At 37.5% G+C, this 20,365-nt stretch overlaps 1 protein-coding gene across 7 annotated transcripts in view; it reads right to left on the bottom strand.

Annotated features, from left to right (window-relative positions):
- Positions 1-20,365, bottom strand: part of DLG2 (discs large MAGUK scaffold protein 2) — a gene marked incomplete at both ends in the record, with an annotated part of 740,481 nt that overhangs the window by 54,480 nt on the left and 665,636 nt on the right. The gene's annotated exons all lie outside the window — the stretch shown is intronic.

The raw sequence follows: 20,365 nt of genomic DNA, 5'->3' as shown, positions 1-20,365 counted from the left end.
TGTTAGTTAGCATTTATTTCAGATCAGCAGTGATTTTTCAAAAGGAATCTTATTATTCCCACTCACAGTGCTTTGGTTTGTGTCCGGGAGCTGGTTTAGACTGTGCAACACAGGCTCCTGAAATCTGAAACTAAACTGAAGGATTCTCTGACCAGAGTAAGTCTAGTTTAGCATACATCCCTTCCATGCATGCAGCACCACCAGCTTCTCTGTCCAAATCCATCCCCCAGTGCTGCACCAGCTGCCCAAGTAGCCCTGGCTGCTTGCTTTGATGTCAATGAGGTTTTTAATCAGTTTGAATTGGACCTCTGGTTTGAGCGTACCTATGCAAAAGTCCTACAAATAGGAGGTAAAGTAATATATGTATAAGGATTTCATATCCAGAAAGGTCCTTCACATGAATCACAGCAAGTCTGTATATGAGTGGAGGTGGTGAGCTGAAGATACCTCACTAAATCCTAGATCTTGATTAGGAGATATGTGGGAATATTTTTCCCATACAAAATATAGTTTAAAGATCATGCCTGACAAGAACTGATGTTTATTTTCCCATAGGGAAATTCCAATAAGGCAAATAATATGATTATAATCCTAAGTACAGAAAGGCTAGATGAGTAAAATACCTAGAGGGACATAATAAGTCCTACGCTTTTATTGAAAGAAAGTTGAGGTACTCTCTTTGCTTGTAAACACTTCTGTGAGAAGGATTAGATATAATTAATTGTTGTGCATTGTAATGTAATTGAAAAGAATGATAACAACAGCTTTATGGCTAGATTTAAAACACTCTCCCCTTATAATGAGGAGGTCTTAAAAAAAAAAAATTATCAGAGGTGTAACTATGCAACCAAAAGGTCTCATAAGCACTCATTCTGCATGAAGGGTTTGGCTCATGAAGAGAAAAAATGCTATTTTGAATATGCCTTCTCTGAAAGCGTTTATAGTCTATCTGGTTCAGAAGAGCTCAGATAAATCCCTTCTGAGGAGAAATGCAATAACTAATCCTGCTGTATAATCCATTTGAGCTTCCAGGATGAGCCTGGAAGTACTTGTGCCTTTTTTGGTAAATGTAAACGAAGTGAAAGTAACGTGAACAATTTAAGTGACTTAGTAGTGGAAATCCTTCAAAAAATGTGGCTATGTCTTAGTAAAAAATTGACCTTTATAAAGGATTCTTATCAGCAGCAGGTCATCTGCTGCTTTCTCAAAGAAGGCCTTCTATGACAACAAATGATGAAGAGGCATTTAAATTCAGAGGCAGCTAAGTATTGTCAGCCACCACTCCTTAACCAATTAATAACAGTCAATCTCTGAAGAAGAGAGTGCACATACACACAGATTTACAAGACATCATCTTGCTGGTACTGACCTTAACAGAAGGTAGTGCTCTGAATTTTATCTCTGTATTAAACTGTTAGCATCTGAGAAATTCACTAAGTAATTGTGTGCCTTGCCATAAGCCCATCAGCATCTCTAGAGTCTGACCACAAAGTTGGCTACCTTGATGAATACAATTTTGGATCCACACACTATTTAGTCACTCAAAACAAATGACAGTATCTGCTGTTGCAGAAAATGCACAAGACTGTCAATTCCCAGCAGTAAACTTCATGCCAAGTTAAAAATACTTAAAAATATTTTGAAAGCTCTAAGACAAAGGGTGTGTTTGAAAAGTTAAGCAGGAGAAAGAACTGAGGGCAGTCTTGAACAGATACTTTCACCACGGAGCAGAGCTTAACATTACAGAATACCATCCTGTTAGCTGACATTAACAATGAATGCAGAATGCAATGTTTGGTGCTGACTTACTTTGATTGGAGTAATCTTGTGCAACACTAATTAAAATGAAGTTTGAGAAAGACAAGAGAATTTTTGAGCACACTTTTCAGTGAATGAAGGATTCTTGAATGCATGCTTTATGTATGTTGACTGCTCTTGTTGATACAAGAACTGACTATTTCCTAAACATTTCAAATTACGAGCCAGGTTTAAGTTCATAACTGCTTTTAATCTTTCACAACATTTCTGGTCAATAGCCATTTTTCTATTATGAAAGAAATCAAATTATTCAACTTTAATTTTAGAGCTATTACCAATGTTGCTGTTAGGCCACATCAGCATCAAATATTTTTCCATTCAGTACCTTCTGCATAGGGCATTTGATCACAGGGTTTTGTGTTACAGGGGATAGATAAGACATTTTGACATTACAAATCACAGCACTGCTATCATAGTGATTACTGTGAGATGTGAATAAAACACTAAAATAGAAAACAGAGCTCACTTCAAACTAATTAAACAAATGCATTGAACTCATGGTTTGGCCACTTTAGTTCCCTTATTAGAAAAATAACTATGGGAGTGGGTGTGATAGTCAAAGGGCATACAGGCATACACCCAATTCCCATTAGTACCTTTCTTTCCTTATTTCCGAGTTTTTTTACTTGTGTTTTGAGAAAACTGTTTAATATATTTACAAAATTATGAAATAAAAAAGTGCTGTCTGAGTGCTATATATTGCTACTGTCTTCTCGGTGAATGTCTCCTACTAGAAGAAAATTAAGAAATACAGTTCTGAGCAGTGAAATGGAAGATGCAAACATTTAGAACACACTTTATATCAGAAATATTCAAGATTATGTGCATCCCTGATATTATTCCAGACTTCAGAAGTGATCACTGTGCTAAGCTAATCCCAGCAGTAATTTGGACAGAACCTAACAGATTTTATTTTTGTGCTTGGGTGCTTCTTAATCATTTTTCAGAACCCACATCTGCATTAAGCTGAACACAAGCATTCCAAAACAGCATCAAAATCCTTGCTCAAAGATTGTTTGAAATGAAAATGTGAGAAAATTGCCAGTGCAAAGCAATAATATACTGCCAGATTTGCAGTGAGTTGTCTACATTCCATTTTGTGCAAATACTTTAGCATCTGAAGTACATTCAAAAGCTACACCCCATTGCATAGTAAAGTCCTATTTCTAATGACAGTTCTTCTTGCATCTAGAGTAATAAATATTTGGCATAGGGTAAATCATATTATCTTTAAGGAAACAGCCACTCCGTTCGTGGTGCAGATCCATGCATTGCAGACTATTGGCACCCACCATGCCTGTGTTGTTACTGGAATTTTAAAAATTAAAAAACAAGGTACAGAAAGTGTAATTGGTCTTGATAGCCTGTGTCAGAAAAGGAAATATAACAGAGAAACTGAGATTCCTTGGCTGAGGTTGTAAACATCATTTGTAAATAGTCCTCATGACCTTCCTGACAAGGCAAAGGATATGAATGCATTCACAGCCCAGCAATATATGTTTACTGAATGCTCATGCTCATGTTCGTGCACAAAACTCCAAACTTCAATTCCCTTACCACTGTACCATGGCCAGTAATGTCAATATGATACAGTTCAGGTACTGCGTGGCAGCTTTATTCTCATCTTTGAAATTACTTTCTTCTTCTAGCACAGATGGGAGTTTGCACATAAATTTGCAGGTTGCTCTTTGCCATTTACTTGATTATGAAATGACAACAACATTTAGCAGGAGAGAACCTCAGCTTCCGTAAACAGCCTGAACTCTTTGCAATCTGCCAGCATATCTGCTTATGTACCACTTATAGGTGTCACCATTTTCTCTGAAAATGTCCTTAGTAGAGATTCTCAGACATCAGACTTCATAGCATCATCATTAGGGAGAGATACATTATTCTCCCTCTTCTTCACATTTGTCCAATGCCCCTGTCCATTTTTTTTCTGCATTTGGGGGAATGCAATGCATAGAGGTTTAAGGATTTGCATGGATTTGGACAGCAATTCAGTGTCAAAGTCATAATTAGACCTCACATTTCTTTGCTGTCTATTCAGCACTCTCAGTAAAATGTGTAGTTCAACCCACTTGCAGGCTAAGCCTAAAGAAAACTTTAGAAGAGCATAGAACTTAGAGAATTCTTTCATGTCGCTACAGCTGTGATAGAAATAACCACCACAGTGCAATTAAGATCCTATTTAAAGGGGTTGAATTTTCACATACTGGCATGTCAGTAAAGACTTTCACCTTCTCTTCTCAGCTTCTCTTTCACCTGGAGAAGGTGGACAGGCGAATCTTGTGTGTAGACCCTGCTGAAAAGTTGCTCTCTCCCTGTGAGCCTGAGAAGCTCTGAGGTGCTGCTGCAATGCCTGCAGGTTGCCAGATCACCCCAGTGCTAGGGGTGATCCAGTTGGACACTTCTCTGGAAGGGTGGGAATGAACTGTTTTGAGGAACACCTTTCATTAGCAGTGTACTGTAACAACATGGTTTCAACATACAAGCATAACTTTGACACAGGCCTTCGCCTCTAAGAAACTGATTCCTATGGTGTTTCTCTCTTTTTTTTTTAATCTTCTTCCGCTTTTTTTTTCTTTTCCCCTGTGGATATTTAATGTCTTAATGGTCTTTTCATGAAGTTCAACTTTAAATACTGCAATTGGTCTGAGAGCGATAGGTATGTGTTGTTAGACTAAATCATGCCAGGGCACTGCAGCATGGTTTTTATTTGCTCTTTGGAAGTCACCACAATGCAGGGACCAGCAATAGTCTGGATACATCTCCCTATTGTGGTGGAGAGAAGGAAATAAGGGAAGGGATATACAGAATCATTAAATCATAGAATTGTTGGAAGGGACCCTTAAAGGCCATTAGTCCAACTTCCCTGCAATGAACAGGCACATCCACAACTCCATCAGGTGCTCAGAGCCCTGTCCAGCCTGACTTCAAATGTTTCCAGGGATAGGGCATCCACCACCTCTCTGGGAAACTTCTTGTAGTGCTTACTACCCTTATTGTAAAAACCTTTTCCTTATATCCAATTTAAATTTACCCTCTTTTAGTTTGAACACACTTCTCTTTTTGCTGTCAAACAATATGCAATACACAGAGCAAGATGATGTAATGGGACGTGGATCTGGAGTATGCAACCATGAACATGTAGTTTGGGATACTAATGTAGCTGATAGGTCTAAGCTATCACCGATGGAGAATCTGAGGGAGTGGAGCTGCCTACACATTTACATCCAAGCTTCTTCCATTTGCTGCCATTTAATTTCTTTACTTTATTCAGCTATTTCCCCATTCAGTCCAAGCCATTCTTTATCATTTTGCTCCTAGTGGGAGTTTGGAAGGGAGATTTGCTATGGACTTAAATAAAAAGAGGCTTTGAGATAGCAGCATTAGTTCTAGAAAGATTTCACTAAGAGAAGAGAGAGGTTTTCTTTCCGTGTTCACATTGAGAAAGTGGACTACCATGTGTCCTTGGGAAATACTGTGTTCATTTTGCAGATCCTATACGATACTTAATGAAAGGTTCTCTGAAAAACTCCAGAGAAGATATGAAAGACTATTTTGATTCAGGAGTGCTTTATCAGGAACAGGTTTCACAGTGAAACCTCCCAAAACTTAAGAGTGAGTTTTGAGTTGCACTATAAAATGTTTTTTTTTCTTTTTTTCTTTCTTTTTTTTTTCTTTCTTTCTTTTTTTTTTTTTTTCTAAAGGTTTATTTCCAAGTAATGAAATTACTGACTGACTTCAACCTGGCCTGAGGATTCTGCATCAAAATTTGAATGTTCTTCTCCCCATTCAGACTTAGCGAAGCTGTTGCTTGATTGCATCTCAAATTTCAGCATGAGGAATCTGTGTCACCTATGTTGTGACATTAAAAATTATCCATATCCACAAAGAAAAGGAAAATGACTGAATGTCAAATCAGGGATACCTTAAACTACCGGGTAATTCACCTGAAATTGCAGCCTGTGGGTTGCACAGTTTGACACAAGAGTCAAAGTGTCATTCTTTGATTTTTATTTTTAAAGTAATGGTAACTTACTTATGGGCTGAAAATACTGATTTCAGGATATATATATATATATTTTTCCCCAGGAAAAATAAAACAAAATGTTTCTTTTGGAGACAATGAGACTGAAAAACTGGGACTCTGTGTAGCAGCCCCATTTCTTCCCAATCCCAAATGTGTCTTCTCCCTAACACAAAATGCAGTGTATAAAAGCACTGAATGTAGTTTTGTGAAATAAATGGTCTATGATGGTTCTAAGTATTACAATAGCTCTCAAGGGTCTGCTTTGAGTAGCTGTTTCTTTAGGTAGTTGTCTCAGACACCCAGTAGCTTGCAATTGCTTTCTCTCAGACCTAATCATGACCCCATGTCTGTTAACAGCTTTGAAAATTACATTGTGGCCAAGCTGCCCACAGAATTAGCTGTGCTTTTGCTAGGTTATAATCAAAGGGAAATTTTCAGCACAGGAAAGAACCCCACTGATAGCATAATTATTACCGCCAGCTAGATTTATGATGACTTCTTTGGTGCTTTTTTGACAACGATATTAGACACCTGGAGAACTAAAGTAAGAAAAATGGAAAAAATGATCCATATTTATGATTTGTGTCACTTAAACATAAAAAATACAATGAGAGTTGTAAAGCATAGACTTAACAAAATGACTCCACTGCAGAAAAGCACCCCACCAGACAAAATGCAGACAGCTGTGGCACTGAAATGAGATATATTTTTTCAGAAATCAAAATGTAATACTAGAGTGTTGTCAGTCAGAGCATTCTCGCCTATTTCTGTGCAAATGTGCAAAAAGCATTGAATTTTTCAGACTTCCCTAGCATGGGAGTGCTCTTTTGTTCATGTCGTAATAAATCTGTTCATACACTGTAACCTTTAGAGATTACTCTTGAAAAAGAATTGTTCTCAGGCTATTAAAAATGTAGGCAGGGAAAGCCAGGAGAAAGTATTAACGAGACAGAACATTGCCTGCTTTGTCTCTGACAAGAGAGGACATTTTGGAAAAGTCAAGATATTTGTTGCACCTTCCTAGTAATGATTTCTTCTGGCTTTGCATGTTCTCCTTTGACAGTGAAAGAGTCAGAAGTCAAATTTGCATTGTGATTGTGTCAGCAGGCTGGCTCTTCTGAAATCAAGAGGTGTCACCTGCATATGGAACTACAACATGGATTGGTAAAGCTAATTTTCAAAATTGTTATGAAAATTAATTCTCCTGCCAAATGTGCAGAAGTGTACTAAATCCATAAACTCTGCTGGGTGCAACTATTTGAGAAATCATAACATCCTTTTGTCTTGAGGCCAGAACATGAAGGGAGCTCATTAAGAGTTTACTCAGTCAGTGGGAGGCTGCTGATAGAGTCCTTTGTGTTTCAGCAGCAATGCGATACATTCTTATTCCTCACTTTTTCTTTTTTAAAGAAGTGTGATTTCTCAAAAATCCAAATGCTAACCATGCTAAAGCTGTATTTTTATGGAACAATAGTTGAGGAACTCTACATAACCTCTGGTTCATGAGGCCAAACACAAAATCTCAAAAGGCATCAGATTGCCAGAGTATAATCATTTGGAAATCCGTAGATATGGAAAAATGCTGAAGGTTTGAGCTGAACTCAGCTAAAACCTTCTAAACACTAATGGAAGTAACAGAGAACGTTTGCCTGAAAGAGCAGTGTTGGTTATAAGAGGTGTACTATTTGCGCAACCCATTCTGTGAATTATACGAACTTTTATCTGTCAACCTCTTACCTATCCTAGAGAAGTTTATCCTTCTAAATTTGATCCTATGATTGGGTTGAATGTTCTCTTGGTAGATAACATCTTCTATAAATCTCCATCTTCTCTAACTTCCCTCCTCACGTGGAAAAGATTGACAATAAGATGCCAGTGCATCCAAAAGTAGAATTAAAACAACAAAGAGTGCAAATAAAAATAGTAGTCCTGGATGTCACTTCTTAAATAATAGTAGTCCTAGATGTCACCTCTTAAATGTGAAAACCTAGTGTTTGTTTCTTCTTATTAATGCTATATTAGATGTTTTTGTGGTTGTCAATAGCCTTTACGAATGGACTTGGCAGAGAGAAGTGCCAATCAATCACTGTTACCAAAAATATTTAACAGCAGCTACATGCCATTTAATATTAATAAAGTTTCAAGAGGATGATGCTAAACTTCTGCACTTTAAAAAGTGAAATTAAGACCTTCCAGCTCTTCATGTTGTGGAAATCAAGCTCCTTGCAGATCATTATTCATTCCATTGCATTCCCCACACCCTCAGTTTCTGGGATCCCCAGCTCTCTTGCACTAGAAAGCTTGTAGGATTAAGGGTAACAGCAGAAGTTCCTAGATCATGTTTTTTTAAGGTAAATTAAGCACATCTGAGCCAAGGTTTTGTTGACTTTCAATGAAGATTAAGCTCTGAATTGCTAAATTGCTTTGCAAACATTACCCTAAGCAGCTTGAAGATTGACAGAATTTGCCGCCAAGGCTGCGCGGACAAAGACCCAGTGCAGAGAGAGAGAAATTTGATTCCTTGCTCTTGGATGATACTAGGACCTGGGATAAGCTATTCTTTTTGTGACCAGGAGATTGAATGTTTTTTTTCTCTAATGACATTTCTTTATTCTGTCTGTACATAATTCTGACGCAAACACACTAAACAACAGAACTGGGACCTCGCCTTTTAATACCTTTATTTATAATGAACCTGTGGCAACAAAAAACACAAAAATAAACACTTCAGGACAATTACTTGTTTTCTTCCTCCATACTGATTTAAACTTACTTTAATTTTAAGCCGTTCCTCTCTCATGCAAAAGATAGATTCACCTCTAATTCCTGCTTCTACTAGCAATTTTTAGATGGTAGAGATTTGTCAAAAGCTGTGTATTTAAGTTTAGGCAAAGTAATAATAACAGCACTCTCCTGAGTCAGGCTATGAAAAATCATTTTCTTTAGCATTTTTTTTCTGTAAGCTTACCAATTTCAAAAGGATTACGTAAATTTTGAATAATGTATTGAAACCTACCTGTGGTGTGGTACATTGTATGTAATAAAAAATAATCCGTGGATACAGTTGCTTACCTAATGTGGCTCACTGGCAAACAGTTTCCTTTATTAAAAAAAAAAAAAAAAAAAAAGAACTCAAATTTTAGGGTGTAAGTCTCAGTTTGAAGCTACTACCACTTTTTAAGCCTGAATGAAATACTTATGCCATGCCACAGCCTAGATAGACCTTAATGTGAGATTTGTTGTGCAGGAAATATAAGACAGGCAGAAAAGATAAAAATCCAGTTTATATCTCTGGAAGCTATAAATTAACAGTAACTCCCTCCATACGGCTCACTGGATATGCTGGCATATTTTCTCTATTTTGTAAAAACACTGAAAAATGCCCTCTAAAAAACAGTTTTGTGGCTGAGAAACTTGTACATATGTTGTAACACGTGCCCTTGCATGGTATGTTCATCATCCAAAAATGTCCACATCTTATGGTGCTGATGACCTCCACGCAATACTTTGGTGAAGGAAAATTCTTTATAACAAAAACAAACCTTGTCATTAAGGAAGATGCAGGAGACCTGTCATCTTGCTCCCACCATCAGAAGGAGAAGCAAATCCTACTTTGACATTGCTTTGATAAGGGGGCTAGACAAGTGACCTCAGGATGGTCACTTCCAAGCTTGTATCTATTGTATTGTATTGTATGTACTTGTATCTATTCAGAAACATCAAGATATGAAATATGCTAAGACACAGGATTGTACCCCAGATCATATATATCACTTTCGATCCTATCAAGATTTTTCAATTTTAATATATATTCTGTAGAAAATGGCAGTCAGACTTTGGTCACTGAGACACAGCATTTATCATAATGATTAAAAATAATTTGCCTTCTTTACAGTTCTTAATCTATGCAACTGAAGACGGTACAGAGATGCCTGAGCTATGTACAAGTCCAGTTGATGATCTCCATAACTGCACATTGGTGCTAACCCAACCTTGAAAACTATACTTGACCATGGCTGATATGGCTGCACTGGAGTCATTTGGGAACTATACCGTGTCCAGTAGCTCAGCTGTATGTGCACTTTCAGCTCATTTCTTTTGTTCTGATTTTGGGAAGACAAATTAGGTGCAGTGCAGAGATAGAGTGTTAGAGGAATGTAAATTCCCTGCACAGAAAAGGATAGATATGGGTACCTATGGAGAACGGAGGTGTTCAGAAAACTGAAGTTAAATAAAAAAAATAGGCTGATAGAAGAGGTGTGAACATTTTTCTATTTCAATGTCCTGATTCCCTATTTCTAAAATAAGAAGGAGAGTATTGTGAAGTGCTCAGTGGCTGTATCAACTAAGCTTAAAGGGTGAAATCTTTTTGATTGCAGTAGAAATAACATCTACTGAAGCTAGATATTTGTCAGGAAACCCTGCAGTGTAAATTACACTGTCATTTAGTGTTTGCTTATATAAAACCATTCCATTACAGTGATTTGAGTCCTGCAGAATAACAGCCCCAAAATGCACATCCTGTTTTGATTCTGATATTACAGTGAGTTGTGGAAAAACAAACAAGCAAGGAAGTGAACAAACAAATGTCTCTGACTGAAGATGCATACTTCTTTTACTTCATGTGAATAGAATAAAATTAATTGACATATTCCTTAGGTGGTTTTTTTTTTTTTTTTTTTTTTTTTTCCTGGACAAATTATTTTGTAACCTCATTCATTCTCTTCCAAAGAACAGTGAAAAGAACAGTGCCATTTTGTGGATGGTTTAAGGTCTGAGCAAGGATGCTCACTTTGGAGAAAGCTGTGGTGTACAACAGGGAGAGGATCAGACCATATGTGCCCTGTTCTTATATGTTCCCTAAACATCTGCTACTACCGACTCTCAAGGAAAGGGCAGTTGGCTAGATGGACCTTTCCTCTGAGCCAAAATAGCTGCAAAAACAAATCGCTGTTACTTTTAGGGAGGAAAATAGATCTGAAAGGTGGGAAGTTGAATCTGCTTGCATAACTGCCCTGTGTTTCTGGGCTCTGAGCACCCTGGTTGAGCTGTAGATGGTCCTGTTCATTGCAGGAGAGTTGTACCAGATGGCCTTTAAAGGTCCTTTCCAACGCAAATGATTCTACAAATCTATGAATCTGTGTTTGATGATTGGGATTATTTTAGCAATCTGAAGTCTGCTACAGAGTAAACAGTGCTATATTATATTAAATATGAATTTTAAACCCCTTTTGCACATGTGCTTAATGTTTGTAGACCATACCACAGCACCTGATTCCCAGACATGCTGTCTTTAAATAATTTTCTTACAAGTGCATCAAAGCATTTCTCTTATGTTCAGGTATATTATTTTTGTCTCTGGTCATAGAGGCTCAAACTCCATTCTGTTGTTTAGGTCAACTTGTGACTGTCAGTGCAAGTGCTAGCTATTCTATACTTTTCTTTCAGTCTCATGAACTCAGTATTTCTCACCAAACATCAGCTGAAGAAATATCTGTTTCTCTAGCAAAGTCAGAAATGTTTCTGTTCCATAGCTATGACTTATCACTGCAGTTCTGTCATTAAGCTCTGGAAGCAAACCAGTTTAATGAGCTTGCATTGCAAAGAGCAGCTTTCAGTTTTTCTATATAAATAAATCAGTACAAGATACAATATGATGAAATAAGTTTAAATTAAAAAAAAATCCTTAAAAAACAGACTATATAAAGTGAAACTTAGTTTCACTTAGCTTATAAAGGTAAAGAAAACTTAGTTTCCTTTAGCTTTATGATCTCTCTTCCTTTAAATAGCAAATTTATGCACTATTTCCTTTACCACAAAGTCATTTACTGCAGAACTTCCCTTGCAGAACACAGCTGCTTCTGACAATAAACTTCAAAAAATCTTCCCAAGTGTCACAAATAGGAGAGACAAGACTGAAAATCTTTATATCTCCTGCAGCTGCAGCAATAATGCATTGCCACTGATTTATCAGTCTCATTGCATTACTGTTCTTTGGTAGGGTGAGTTTGGATTTTCCATTTCCTTGATTTGTTTTGTTAGTTATATTAATGCTTTTCCCTTTATTCAAGGCTGAATGATCTTTTGCATGCAACAGTGGAGAGTGTGCTTTCAGATGATCTCTGATGTGAGCCCATGTCCAAGTCCAGGCTCATTCATTGTGTTCAGAGACAGGCATGGCCTTGCATTGCCAAACTGTGTGTGGGAACACTGGAGAGAAGAACACGCCTCCCTTTAATCCTATTAGAACCAAAGCTTAAAAATGGGATGAATGGCTATTTGAGTAATAAGACATTTTCAGTGCTGTGAAAAAGATACTTTTCCATCTCTTCTCAACTGTTTGTTGGCAGTTCATGGAAGATCAGCCTCAAGGAACTGGGATACTCATCTCTATCTAGAGCAGGAATGGGCACCAAAACAACAGTGGATCCAGGAGTCCCTTCCATCCTGGAAACACAGAGACCAAGAGACTCAGAATTTCACGTCTCTGTCTTCTTAGTTTTTCCAGTTGGCTACTGTAGGTATCCCAACCCTCAATGTACTTGCTGCCATGAATCCAAACTTTGGAACCTGATTCTTCTGTCACTTCCACACTGATGCCTTTCAGGCACTGAGCTCATCCTCCAAGATTTCTGTGCTCAAAGGAGATGCAAATTGGAGGATCTGCAAACCTGAATGTTTTATTACTCAGAATCCTTTACTAAATGTCACTTGATGGGACAAGAGGTAATGGCTTCAGGCTGCACAAGGGGAGTTTCAGGTTGGATATTAGGAAGAATTTATTCTCAGAAGGACTGGTGAGATATTGGAACAGGCTGCCCAGGGAGGGGGTGGTGTCAGTGTCCCTGGAGGTGTTTAAGAAAAGGGTTGATGTAGTATTTGGGAACATGGTTTAGTGGGCACTGTTGGTGGTAGGAGGACTGTTGGATTAGATGATCCCAGGGGTCTTTCACAATCTTAACAATTCTATGATTCTCTGGAACCCAGCATCTGCATCTATAATGGAGGGGTGGATGACATTTCCCCACCTCACAGGAGAATGGATAACAACAGTAAGAATTGTGCAGCGCTCAGATACTAAATACCAATTACTCAGGACATTGGGGTGTAGTAAGAATCTCAGAAAAGAACAGGCCATAGCAATAAAGCTAAATGAATTATTTACCATCAGCTCCAGGATAAGTTTCAGCATGAACCCACTAAACCGCCTTTCAGACCTGTCAAATCAATTGAGCTGTCTGCACTTGATGTGTTAGTGGACAAAGTTTAATAACAAATCAATAAAGTGAATAATAATGAATGATTAGGGCCAGATGAGTGACTCAAACATGAGGAAGAGTAAAACGCAAAGCTATTTTTTGAAGAAAGTCTGTGTTGACTAAGAGGTAGATCTACTTAACTTCTTTAGAGGATCAGTAAACTCCTGGTTTAGCTGACAGAATGAATCTGGATTTCCAGAAAGCTTATAAGTAACTTCCTCAACAAAAAAAGCGTAAGACATATATATCATAGTATTCTGGGACTGAAGGATTAGTGAGTATCTAAAGGATAAGAAACAAGGATTAAAAACCAGGGCTCCTCAATAAAGAAGATCCCATTAGTGATCTAGAAAAAGTAGTAAAAAATGAAGCCATAATAATTACAGGAAATGCTGGAGTATCAAGCAAACCTAAAAACTAACTGACAAAACTTACAAAAGGATCTTAAAATATCAAGTGATCAGATAACAAAATTACTTGATGAAACTCAGTGTCCAAAAAGGCAAAGTGAGGAATGGGGAATACCTCTGGTCTTTGGACATACTGATGTGCACTTGCTAAACAATTACTTCCTAGAGAAGAAGTGTTGTAGACTTTCTCTATTTTTCTGGGAAAATACAGATTAAACAAATGGCAGTCATGAAAAAGGCAGATTTGTTCCTTGAGTTTGATGAAATTAATAAAGAGCAGAAATAACTGCTATTACACCACAATACACATTCACCTCCACTCTGTTACTAATAGTCCTCATCCCAATTAGACATTAGACAATTAGACATCATCCCAATTAGACAGATGAGAACTTCTAGCTATAAAAAAGTGTCCGAAACCAGAGTATAATAAAAGCTAATGACATTAAGAGTTTTGGGGAAGAGGAGAATACTGTTTTTCTCTGTTCTCACAATTCAAAAGGGAGGGAATCATAATTTAAGGACTAAGATATAATATATATGATTTAATTAACCAGTGGATGTGGTAGAGGGCACATGTAGTAGAGGGTAAATGGGCAAAAAAAATTCTTCCAAAGAAGAAAAAATAATCCATTAAGGGCTATTTTCATAGTTTCCAAGGTTCAGCTATCAGGTACTATTAGAGATAGTATAATGAGTGGGAAGAGCCTTGGGTCCACCTTCACATGTTCACCCTATGTCACTGGGGCTTGGGTCTGATCTTTATAACCTGGCTTATCTGACATATGAAAACCTGAAAGACTATATTTATATTTATGTGCTGCCGTAGCTGTGGAAGCCAACTAAGGAATTTAAGCTAAAACTCCATTACACATTTGTACATATGCCCATAAATAATGCATTAGAGTGGGACCCAGCACAAAGCTGAGACCACCTCTAAGGCCACTGATTTTCTTCAGGCTATGCAAATCACTCTCCATATGTCTGTTTCTTCACTTAGCTATTCCTACAGAGAAAGCTTTGAGCTATGGAAAGTGCAAATAAAAGGATACTTGACTATGTTCTTGTCAAAACATTTCTTTCAGAGAAGACCCTTTCTTTTTCTTTCTCCTGATAGCTATGTGTAAAAAGGATGGTGCACTTAATTTTGATCTGAAATTCTTGACACAGCTATTAAGTTTTCTAAATCAAAGTAGTTTAAATCCATTTATGGGCTACTACTTCACTGGTTTTCCACTGTCGAGTACCTCAACACAAAGATCTGAATAGTCTTCCCAAAACACAAATTTTATGGACTTACTATTCACCGTCATGAAAATCTATGAATATATTATTATCACAGAATTTCACAGGTACAAGATGTACAGCATACAGCAGTTAAAGGTACAAAAGTTGGTGAGGTAGTGCATGCATACACAGCTTTCTAACCTGGCACAGTGATATTAATATTTTAACCACACTATTGAATACATCTAGTGTCCTCATATAACATCACAATTCTTTTCGTTGTTAATTCAAATATTCCTCATTTATTGTGAGTATCTCCCACTACAAATCTAGATCCTTTTACCTTTGGGGAAAAACACGAGTAGAATGGTAAATTTCCGGAAAATGTATCTCAAATCATTATTAAATATCTCTCAAATCATTAGTAAAGATATTTCAATTTTTAAGGAGAAATGCCCATTAAATTGGATGCTAAGTAAATACTGAAGCAGTAACGTCTACAGGAATGTTTTAAGTTGTATTTTTATATGCTTATACCTCATAACAACCTAGATAAGAGAAATATCATCAAAATGTTCACGTGAAAAATGCCTTAGATAAAAAAGATGCCACTATTCCCTAAAGACATCTTTGTTCTTGTTTCTTACTAAATGATTGACAGGGTAAAAAATGAAGTGATTAACTTCTAGCTGACAGAAAACAGTAACATAAATCCATGATGATGACACCCACAAGTGGCATAGTGTCCTACTTATCTGTGTTTTAAAGCAACAGCTGCTGCTTTTTTCAGTGCCTTCAGAATTTAAGGAGAAGCAAAGTTAAAAACAACAGTACATCTTTACTACAAATGTCATGAAACAGGCACTCACTAAACAGAGATTGAACAGAAAGCATGGGGCATATCTGCAACACTGGTATTGTGAGGGGGAAGATCTTATAATTCTTGACACCTATGCAAAATACCCTGACATTTCCAAATCACATAATACAGACGCATGCTTTCACTGTCTACCCATTCTTCTCTAGACTCAGATATTTGTCCTCAAGAACTTTTTGAATCTGAATGGTTTTCCTAATGAAAGTTAATTACAAACAGATGCTCATGCCTAATTTTAAATTAGGGGGAAATTAGAGGGCACTGGTATAGGCTGCCCAGAGAAGCTGTGGGTGCCCCATTCCTGGAAACCTTCAAGGCCAGATTGGATGGAGCCGTGGGCAGGCTGATCTAGTATGTGGCAACCCTGCCCACAGCAGGGAACTGGAATGATCTTTAAGGTCCCTTCCAACCCAAGCCATCCCATGATTTACACTGTAAATCATGATGACACAGTTAGACCTAGCTAAACTAGAATGCTGTGTATTACCAATCTCACCATTCAAGGTAAATCTCCTCTAGCACATACCCCATAGCACTGGACTTGGATTTGCTTTGAGCTCGTACCGCACCCTTATGAATTATGAAAGTCCTTATGAATATTGCATTCCTGTTCAAAGTGGCTGAAGTAATGTGGATGGTATGTCGCAGTCTCTCAGACCATATTTTATAGCATGATACCAGAATAGTGATGCATGTCCTGATCGTGGAAGACATGAGAGAACATAGAGGGGATCATTTAAGAGTGCAAGCCTGACGGAATAGGGTTGTGAGAATGTGGCATGCAAAGGGAACCAAATCCATGCTGCCTTACTCATCCTGTTCAGAAAAATCTCTTGAGTGAACTGTCCTGAAAATTACGTATCCATATTTGATCTTGAAGGGAACTAGTTAGTTTGCTTCAAAAGAGAGACTAAGATCAAACTACCAGTAAAGTCTCAGCAATCAAGGTTCTGAGTGCAAACTAGCTGCTAGATTATCTGGATCACATAGTCATAACCAAAGATCTGTGCCACAGTAGCACATTTTAAGAAATCACTGCTATGTTTATGTTAGATAAAGCCATATCCAACATAACACATTGCAGCAGCTGGAACTCCCATTTTGGAGTGAAATGAATTCATTAAAATAAACGTGGCTCACAAATCAACTGAGATATTTTCTTTGCTAATCACTGATATTGTCTTTAAAATGGCCTGCTAGTTTATTGGTTTCTTTGGGAGAAAATGGTAGCTCTGAGACTATACAGCCCTATGAAATTCCAGGCTAGCATGTGTTTTGTTTTAGATATAACTATGACTGTGATTGTAATTGCCTTGGACTTTCTTGATGATCACTATTCAGAAAGCTTCAGATGAGCCTGAAAATCAGAGCCATTTCTAATCTTACCTCTTTGATAGCTGCTTCAAGTGCAGCAGGCTAAAAGGATATTGAATACAGTCTATGACAAAACTTTCTGGACACTGATAGGTCAGTCAAAGCCAGAGTAAGGTTCAGAATTGCTATTTTTGGTGCCTAAAATAGACTTAGATGGATTTTAAGAGCCGAGGCCTTACTGCAAAAATGAGAAATCCTGCTCCATTCACTAGACCCAGTATTTTAAAGTACATTTGCTCTCATTTATTTATGAAAATCCGGATGTCTTTCTCTCTCTCCTTTAAGCGTTTATGGGATTCACATTTAAGGCAGAGAAATATCCAAACTACATTTAATCCTTAAAGGGCTGAATCTTATTATGCTTAGAATATGTCCAGGAAACACATATGAAATTAACTGCAGGAAAAAAACAATAGGAAAGGCTTTTTTCTTTTAAAACTTTCTTATCTTCATGAAGTGCCCTAATCATCGGGTTGCTGTTTGTGGAAAAACCATTTTTTACCCCTTTCCTTGAAAGAACATTGTGACTGAGGAGTAAGGAACTTAAAGTTTAGGAGGAAGAAGTTGTTGGGAACCTCTTGACTAGAGGCTCAGGAATTCAACTGCCAATGTGCTATTCCAGCAGTCTGATTCCAGGTTACTAAAACAGTAATACAGAGAAAAGGGGCATATACCTGCCAGGATAGTGTGCAAAAGTAAGGATCGTTACCACTGTCTCTTCTGTCTATTTTAAGAAGAGATTGCTGCTCAGTAAGTACTTATCCTCACTTGTACAGCTTTGCTTTCAGGTTCCAGAATATCTGGTATTAATACAGAGACTAAATCCAGGCTTTTGGCAAGAATGAGAATACAGACATATGCCTGCATTTGGTTTTCCCTCCGAGCTAAACCAAGGGCAGATTTACTCAATCCAACTCAACTCTAAGGTGGTTCAGTGCTCTCTAAGGGAGCTCCATTAAAGATGCATTTGGCTAAACTCTCTGCCTATCACAGCAGAACTAAATTCCCCTCGTAGTGCTTCCATTTACTGCATGCAGACTTTACATAACTGTTCGGCACCTGGGATCACCCTCTATAGACCACGTATCCATTTACATGATGCTATGATGCCAAAGCTGGGCTCCTGGAGCTCGTAATATGGCATTTGCTACTGTCATATGTATGGATGATATTGGAGACACTATGCTTACTCTTATAAGTTATTTAGGAATATGCTTTTAACAAAGCCTGTTCCAAACTTTTCCACTTATCTATCGTAATAACATATCTCTATCTCATCTATATCATCTCTATGTATGTCTACATATATACAACTCATCTGTAACTAAATTTACAAGCTGCTAAATTTAAAAGGACCCTGCACTTTGACTAAGGAGTCTATTTTCCTTGACCGTCTGAAAACTACTCAGTATGGAGAGTGGTGATTCAAGGTTTGACCCATTTTGAATTGACTTGAGTCAGAACAAGAGTGTGCCATGTTGCTGAATGGCAGCATCAATTCCTTAAATACTGTACAGTGAGATCAATGAAAGTAAATCAATACATCACTTTACAAATGGTGGCATGGGAAGAAGTCTCATAGGCCTTATCTTAAGAGATAAGAGAAGGAAGGCAAGAAGCAATATTAGCTGTGAACACAATAAATCAAATACTGGGCAAGTCTTACAAAAATGCATTAACCTTCTTCACAGGCTGTCAACAAATGGGATTATCTCAAAGCTCACATACTTTGCTTCCTGTCATTTAGAGTAGCAGCTCATCCCTCAGTTTTACTAAACAAAACCTAGAGGTTTACCAAATAAAATAAGATTATCTTTTGCCGACATAGCATAAGGAAAAGGATGAGAATAGGATTAAAATGAGGCAGAAGTGATGTGATAGCAATGAAAAGTTTTACATTATTACAAATGGTTTGGGAGAGCCTCAAAAAATCAGAACATTAAAAGACTGTCTTGTTACCACATCTTCCTATAATTTAAAAATTCTTCATTTCCAGTTAACATGAATCTGAAAGGAATGCTGTTGGAAAAGTATGATTTTTGTCACTGTGTTACATGTCAAAATATGTTTTCAAGTAGTTAATATTATTCTGTTTTCTTCATCTCACTCAATTAATTATGAGGGGTGAGAAGCAGACAGCTTGGAAATAGAAGGCATTAATGATGGTTTAATTATGGCTTAAAGGAAGTCTTTTGAAATTGGAGAAAACTGTCACGTTATTGAATGGATAAGAATTTTTTGTGATGCTCTCATTAGAGCAAACCGAATTGTGATGTTTTTCAGCTGAGTAGAATTCTCAGAATGGTAAAACATGTCACAATTAACGGTATATTTTTTCAATGACCGTTTAATTTGCATATTGAAGCAAGGATAGTAAGATGAGAAAAACTGAATGGAATAATGTTCCAAAGGAGTTTAATCCTATTTTTCCTGAAACCCAGGAAGGACTAACCACAAATTAAGCTACAAAAATTCATGTGAAACACGCAACTGGATTTCAAGAATGGAAAAGTATATCACAAGATGGACTACAATCTCAAACACTGCTCTTGGGAACGAGAACTGAACAGTGGAGTATCACTAAATTGCTTGTCACTCAGCACCCAAAAGCAATAGATGTCTGTAACTATAATTACAGAGACCATCCTCCAGGTTTGTGTGTTACATCTTGTGTCCTAAACACCCAAAATCCCATTCACTCCACTCTATGTTCTAGACATACACAGAAACAACAGTGAAAAGATGTGAAATTTACAGCTGTGTTATTGATGCAAGGAAGAGCTGAAAGCCATGACTGATGATCTCTTAGATAATTGATTAATGATCAAGATAATTGTAGTTCATCATAGGACTAATGGTTATCTACACAAGATACTGGTTATGTACTACTGAGAAGGATGTGGAAACCAGGAAACTTACAAATATAGCATTTAAAGGGATGAGTAGAACAAGAACGAGCAGGACACGGGGCAATGGCCGCAAGTTGTATCAGAGGTTGAACATAAGGAAGAACTTTTTCTCTCAGAGAGTGGTCAGGCACTGGAATGGCTGCCCAGGGAGGTGGTGGAGTCGCCGTCCCTGGCAGTGTTCAAGAGGTGCCTGGATGACGTGATGCGTGATATGGTTTAGTGCTAGTCGTGGCAATGGTGATGAGGAGACGGTTGGACTGGATGATCTTATAGGTCGTTTCCAACCTTGTGATTCTATGATTCTATGGTTCTATGATTCTAAGAACAGAACAGAGTAGTGTTAATCATTTCGGTTCATACATATTTCATGTATGTTAAGTAATTACTGCATGAAGAAGGCATGAAGCAAAAAGAAAACTTGCAGAATATTGTGATCTAACATAAAGAGAACAGAT

The sequence above is a fragment of the Tetrao urogallus genome (assembly GCF_951394365.1).
Source record: "Tetrao urogallus genome assembly, chromosome: 1".
Lineage (NCBI taxonomy): Eukaryota > Metazoa > Chordata > Aves > Galliformes > Phasianidae > Tetrao > Tetrao urogallus.
Note: the sequence above shows the minus strand (reverse complement) of the source record. Positions and strands in the feature narration are given on the sequence as shown.